The sequence below is a fragment of the Danio aesculapii genome, chromosome 2 (assembly GCF_903798145.1).
Source record: "Danio aesculapii chromosome 2, fDanAes4.1, whole genome shotgun sequence".
In the NCBI taxonomy this organism is placed as follows: domain Eukaryota; kingdom Metazoa; phylum Chordata; class Actinopteri; order Cypriniformes; family Danionidae; genus Danio; species Danio aesculapii.
Window position 1 is genome coordinate 20,271,639 of NC_079436.1, and position 7,034 is coordinate 20,278,672.

Consider the following 7,034-nt stretch of genomic DNA (forward strand, 5'->3'; position numbering starts at 1 on the left):
AGTTTTATGCAAAAGTTTGGGCACCCCTGATAATTTTCAGAATTGGTCTGCTGACCTTTCAAATCAGCAATTTAATTTGGATAGATGTTATACCCTAGAGAAAAAGCAGCATTTCAGTTGTGACATAACATTTATTTAGTCAACAGATGAAATGCAGTTTAAATCATAACAAAAACAGACAGGTGCAAAAATTAGGGCACCCTAACAGAATAATGATATCAACATTTTGTAGAGTCTCCTTTTGCTGCCTGTAGGTGCTTCTTTTAGCCAAGGATAAGTCCCTGAATTCTTGCTGAAGACATTTTGGACCATTCCCATACCTGCCAATATTAGGATCATAAAATCTGGGAGATTTTATCCGAGGGTGCGTGTAGTGAAGTGCGGGGGGTGAAGGTGCGCGCGAACTGGGAAGCAGGTATGAAGATGGTTGCATGGTGGGTTCGGTGCGCATGGGGACTGAACAAAAAAGCTGTGGAGCGGGGGGGGGGGTGGGGGAGAATTCCGGGAGGTGGGCAGGAGATGGGTCTGAAATACAGGAGACTCCCGGAAAAAACGAATCAGGTTTGCTGGTGCAGAGCATGAACAGCCCTTTTCAAATCAATCCATAGATTTTCGATGATGTTGAAGTCTGGGGACTGGGATGACCATTCTGGAACATTGTATCGTGTTGAAGCATGAATTCCTTGGTAGATCTGGAACTGTACTTTGGGTCATTGTCCTGCTGAAACATCCATCCCTGCTGTAACTTCAGCCTCTTGACTGATTCCTGAAGTTTGTTTTTAAGAATCTGGTGATATTGAGTGGAATCCATGCTGCCTTTAACTCTGACAAGGTTTCCAGTACCTGTGCTTGCTACACATCTGCACAGCATGATGGACCCTATGCAAAGTGCCTATGGTTGTGGCATTTGTTCACAGTATATTTTTGGTGGTCTTGGAGTTCTTTGGAGGTGGTCTGTGGTTTGTTTGTGACCATTTTAACCATTTGAGCCGTTCTTCACCTTTGCCTTTCAGGTATTTTTCTTGGCCCACCACATATTTTCTTCACAAAAACTGTTCCGGTGGCCTTCCATTTTCTTATTATATTTCTGACTGTGGAGATAGAGACTTTAAACCTTTGTAATAACTTTTTACCTCCTTCTCGTTCATGTTGGTGAATTACGCTAGTTTGTAGGTCATTAGGAAGTTCTTTTGAGGTTCCCATGTTGGTACTTTCTGGTTCACAATAAGGAGAAGCACGACTAACTCCTGATTGGTTGCACCTGTGTTAGGATTGTTAAGGTTCACTGAGTCACTCAAATAAATTTTTTGTTGTAATCAATCAGCATTAAGTGACTACAGGTTTTGAAATCCACACAAAAGAAAAGGTGCCCAAGCTTTTGCATAGCCTATTTTTCAGTTTCAATTGAATTTCACACATCTCAATACTGCTACACTACGAACTTCTGTCTGAGAAACATGATATAATCAAGCTTTCTCTAGAAACCAAAGGGCATTTCAGTTTGATCTTCTCTTATAAAGAGAGCCACAGAGGGGTGCCCAAACTTTTGCATAAAACTGTGAAAGGAGGTGAGATGATTTAAGCTTTGTGGCCTGACGTGTAATGCTGCTATAAGTATTCATCACAAAATGTGTTCACTGTGGTCATTAAGGATCGACATGTATAGCAATGATACTCGGGTAGACTGAGGCATTTACACATCACTCTGTTGGTACAAAGGTTTCCAAAGTGTGCCTATCACACTATCATCACATTACACAAAGCTGCAGCAGTAACAGTAGTACACGATGGATGCATACTTTCATGTTATTTCCTATTACTAGTTCCTATCATGATATGGTCCTATTAGACCAGGCAACTTGCTTTCTCTTTTATTGTGCAATTTCTATTCGAGCTTGTGTGAATTGTAGTCTCAGTTTAACCAGAGTGCTGCTCTTCGAGAAGGGTATAAACTGAGGTCGGAGCCAACTCTAAATGGGCTGGTCACTCCAAGTGGATGGGAGTTTAGCTCCAAGTGGGCTGTACAAACCTCCTGGAGTTCTCATTTATTTCATATCTTATAAATATACATAGAGAGACCAAGTCCGACCTATTGTGTGTTATGAATGTCTACACCTATCCCAACCCTAAACCCATCTTCACAGTAGCCTGATGTGTTTTAATAACATCTACTGTACCTACACTAACCCTCTAGGCACTTGTGGCGTAAGTCCCTCACACTTGGAGGCCACCCAGCCTTCTCGTGGTGTAATCCTCCTACTTGGAAGTCTCTGGGCTGCAGCAATACCCACTCTGCTACTGCTGGAGCCCCTCTGCTTCAAGGTTGGATTCGTGCATTCAGTGATGCTCTTCTGCAGACTTTGGTTGGAATTAATGGTTACTTTTTTTTGAGTTGCCATTGTCTTTGTCAGCTGAACCAGTCAAGTCATTTTCCTCTGACATCTGGAATCAACAAGGCATCTTCACCCACAGAACTGTCTGGATAATTTTCTGTGAAACCTAAATATAGTTGTGTTAAATTCCCAATAGTCTGATGTTAAGTTTAAACATCATTAACTGTCAATAAGCAACTTTTCAGCTGTATGCGAAAGCTAAACAATATTGACTTTAAATCTTCAGATCCTATTTTAGGTTCAGTTCCTGTCTCAAGATACCTTCATCTGGTTGATTTTGAAGGTAGTTAAGATCTGTTTTTCACTGCCTTTGATATCATACAATCCCGTGCTTTTCATTCCTGACACTGAGCTAAAAACACCTGTAAGATTGAATGGGACGACCTGTGCATGGAATTTACTGCCAGAAGACAGTGGTGCCAAGAAGATTGAGAAAGCTCAACCATGTAGATCAAGCCAACCTGCTGAAACACACTTAAAAGCAAGCTAAAACACTGAAACTCTGGATCTCCCCTCTCAAGGTCCTGTGACCATTTGAAACCACTTTAGGCAAGGCAAGGCAAGGCAAGTTTATTTATATAGCACATTTCATACACAGTGGCAATTCAAAGTGCTTTACATAAACAGGAATAAAAGAAACAATTATAAGAGAAATAAAAACAAACAGAATAAAAATAAAATAAAATAAAAGCTGATAAAATGTGTTATAAAAGAGTTAAAAAGAAGAGAAAAACATAGTAGTTCGATCTGTCGGACGTAGCACAGTGCTCATTCAGTAAAGGCACAGCTAAACAGATGTGTTTTCAGTCTTGATTTGAATGTGCCTAATGTTGGAGCACATCTGATCATTTCTGGAAGCTGATTCCAGCAGCGAGGGGCGTAGTAGCTGAAAGCCGATTCACCCTGCTTTGACTGAACTCTTGGGATTTCTAATCTATTTGATCCTAAAGATCTGAGTGATCTGTTAGGTTTGTATTCAGTGAGCATATCTATAATGTATTGAGGTCCTAGGCCATTTAGTGATTTATAGACCAGTAATAATACTTTAAAATCTATTCTAAATGTGACTGGGAGCCAGTGTAAAGACCTGAGGACAGGTGTGATGTGCTCTGATTTCCTGGTTCTGGTCAGAATTCTGGCCGCAGCGTTCTGGATGAGCTGCAACTGTCTGACTGTCTTTTTGGGAAGGCCAGTGAGGAGGCCATTACAGTAATCCACCCTGCTGCTGATAAAAGCATGAACAAGTTTCTCTAAGTCTTCACTGGAAACAAAGCATCTAATTCTTGCAATGTTTTTGAGATGATAGTATGCTGATTTACTAACTGCTTTGACATGACTATTGAAACTCAGATCTGACTCCAGAGTCACACCAAGATTCTTGACCTTATTTTTTGTTGTTTGACCCTTAGAGCCAAGGTACGCATTCACCTTGAGAACCTCATCTCTGTTCCCAAACGCAATGACTTCAGTTTTCTCTTTGTTTAACTGAAGAAAGTTTTGGCACATCCAATTGTTAATTTCATCAATACATTGGCAGAGGGTGTCAATGGGGCTGTAGTCATTAGGCAGTAAGGCTAGGTAGATCTGAGTGTCATCAGCATAGCTGTGGTAGGAGATTTGGTTCTTTCTCATTATTTGGCTCAGAGGGAGCATATAAAGGTTGAACAGGAGTGGTGCCAGAATCGAGCCTTGTGGGACTCCACATGTCATGGGTGTCCACCCTGATCTATGGTCACCTATACTGACATAGTATCCTCTCCCTTCAAGGTAAGATCTGAACCATTTGAGGACTGTTCCAGACAGCCCAACCCAGTTTTCCAGCCTATCCAGAAGTATGCTGTGATCGACAGTGTCAAATGCAGCACTGAGATCAAGCAGTACCAGCACTGTTAGTTTGCCTGAATCTGTATTTAGGCGGATGTCATTGATTATCTTTATAAGGGCGCTCTCTGTACTGTGATGTGGTCTGAAACCAGATTGAAAATTGTCCAAACACCCCTTGAAGTTTAAGAACTTGTTAACCTGGTTAAAAACAACTTTTTCAATGATTTTGCCAATGAAAGGGAGATTTGAGATGGGCCTGTAATTGCTCAATATGGTGTTATCTAGGTTGCTCTTCTTAAAGAGGGGTTTAACAACTGCAGTTTTAAGTGAGTTAGGAAAAATCCCCGAGAGAAGTGAAGCATTTACCACTTTTAGAAGATCCATTTCTAAGCAGGTAAATACCGTTTTAAAGAATGATGTGGGGAGCGTGTCGAGACTGCAGGTTGATGTTTTCATAATTTGCACGATCTCTTCTAAGATTTTGCCATTAATTGCCATGAAATCGGACATAATGTCTGATTTCTTAAGTTGTGGTTGAGCTAGTCTGACGTCGACACAATTTGGCTGATTGGATGAGCTGATTGCCTTTCTGATATTATTGATCTTGTCAGTAAAGAAATGAGCAAACTCATTACATTTGCTTTCAGAGAGTAGCTCACTGGGAATCCGACTGGGGGGGGTTGTGAGTTTCTCTATCGTTGCAAAGAGTTTACGAGCATTGTTTACGTTGCTGTTTATAAGGCTTGAAAAGAAAGTCTGCCTAGCAGTTTTTAGTTCCATATTAAAAGCACGAAGACTGTCTTTATAGATATTATAATGGATTACTAGTTTCGTCTTTCTCCACATACGCTCAGCTTTTCTGCACTGTCTTTTCGTCATTTGAATTCTTGGGGACCTAGTCCAGGAACCCCTTTGGCTGCTAGTTATCTTCTTGGCTTTAACAGGAGCAATGTCATCTATGACATTCTTAACTTTAGAGTTAAACAAATCAAGAAGAGAATCAACAGAGTCTGCAGATATACTTGGTGCTAGCGATATGGCCTTCATAAACTGCTCATTAGTGTTCTCATTTATGCATCTCTTTCTGACAGAGACAGATCTGTCTTTAATAGCTGGAGTGATCAATATATCAAAGAAAATACAGAAATGATCAGATAGTGCAACATCCTTAACAACAGTTGATGAAATGTGTAAACCCTTAGTTATAAGTAGATCAAGAGTGTGTCCACGATTGTGTGTGGGTCCTTGAACATGCTGAGTCAGATCAAAAGTGTTCAAAACAGTCATCAGTTCTTTTACAGCATTGATTTCTGGATTATCAATGTGAATATTAAAATCCCCAGCAATGGTAAAATAGTCAAATTCAGAGGTTACTATTGATAACAGCTCTGTAAAATCATCAATAAAAGCTGGAGAATATTTTGGAGGTCTGTAGATAATGATCAGTAAGATACGTGGAGCACCTTTTAGTGCTATACTCAGATATTCAAAAGACAAAAAGTCACCAAATGACACTTGTTTACACTCATAGACATCTTTAAACAGGGCAGCAATGCCTCCACCTCTCCTATTGGCTCTGCAAACACTCAAAAAGTCAAAGTTTAAAGGAGCTGTTTCATTCAGAACTGCTGCGCTACAGCTGTCATCTAGCCAAGTTTCATTTAAAAGCATAAAATCAAGGCAATTTGAGCTGATAAAATCATTGACTAAAAGTGACTTATTGTTGAGTGATCGGATGTTTAAAAGTGCTAACTTAACAGTTTTAGCTGTTTCTGCTACAGTAGTCTCAGATTTATATTTAATAGACACAAGATTTGAGTGATTTGCTATACGGCCTGAACAAGTCTTCGGTTTTCTGTCACGTAATACAACACATATATGTGTAGAGAAAGCTACAGGCACACTGGGTTCCTGCTTGTTCTGTAAACATCTGATAAAGACACTGTTATCTAAGCAGGCACCCGAGACACATCATGGAGAGCAGTTTTGTTCACCAGCTGAGGATGGTGCGTTGTTGTTTGGGCCCTGGCGGTGGGGCAAATGTCGGAGGGCTCTTCCACGTGGGCTCAGAGGTGGTTGTGGAGCAGGCCGCTTTTTGGTTGGTAACTGGGGGCTTGCGGCGATGGAGTGTGAAAGTTTAGTTCCAGCATGCACCAGTTCCTCCATCTTTTTTGAGAAACCCAAGAGAGGCGAGCAAGGTGATAATGGGAACGTGTCTGGTGACAGAGGCTGTGGCTCTGGAGATTCTGGGTGCTGAAATATGTTTTCCTGGGTGTTTTCCTGAGGATCATTTTTTAGTGACGAGACATGATGCTGTTCTGATGCGTCACAGTCTGTCTGTGTTGAGCAGAGGGCCAGCGATAGTGTCTCTATCAACAGTGGGTGTTTTGGCTGCGTGGCGTTATCACTGTCCTTGGGTGATGCGTCAGCCCCAAGTCCACTCGGGAGCTGATTTGAGGTCCTGTGGTCATCTGGACATTTGCTGGGTGTGTATGTGCCATTTGGATTGAGGTCAGTGGCACATACAGCTGATGGATGATGGAGGGAGAAGAAGATATTGTCCTTTAGTACCTTTGCACCAAGTTTGTTTGGGTGAAGGCCGTCTGATGTCAACAGTTGTCTTTGGTTCCAGAAGAGATTGAAGTTGTCAATAAAATTCAGTCCTTTCCTGTTACATGCTTTCTGCAGCCATACATTTAGACCAAGCAGCCGTGAAAACATGTTTGTCCCTCTTGCAGGGAGTGGTCCACTGATGAACGGCTGAATTTTCACTCTTTCAACTGTTTCCAATAGCTCACAGAAATCTCTCTTGAGCAG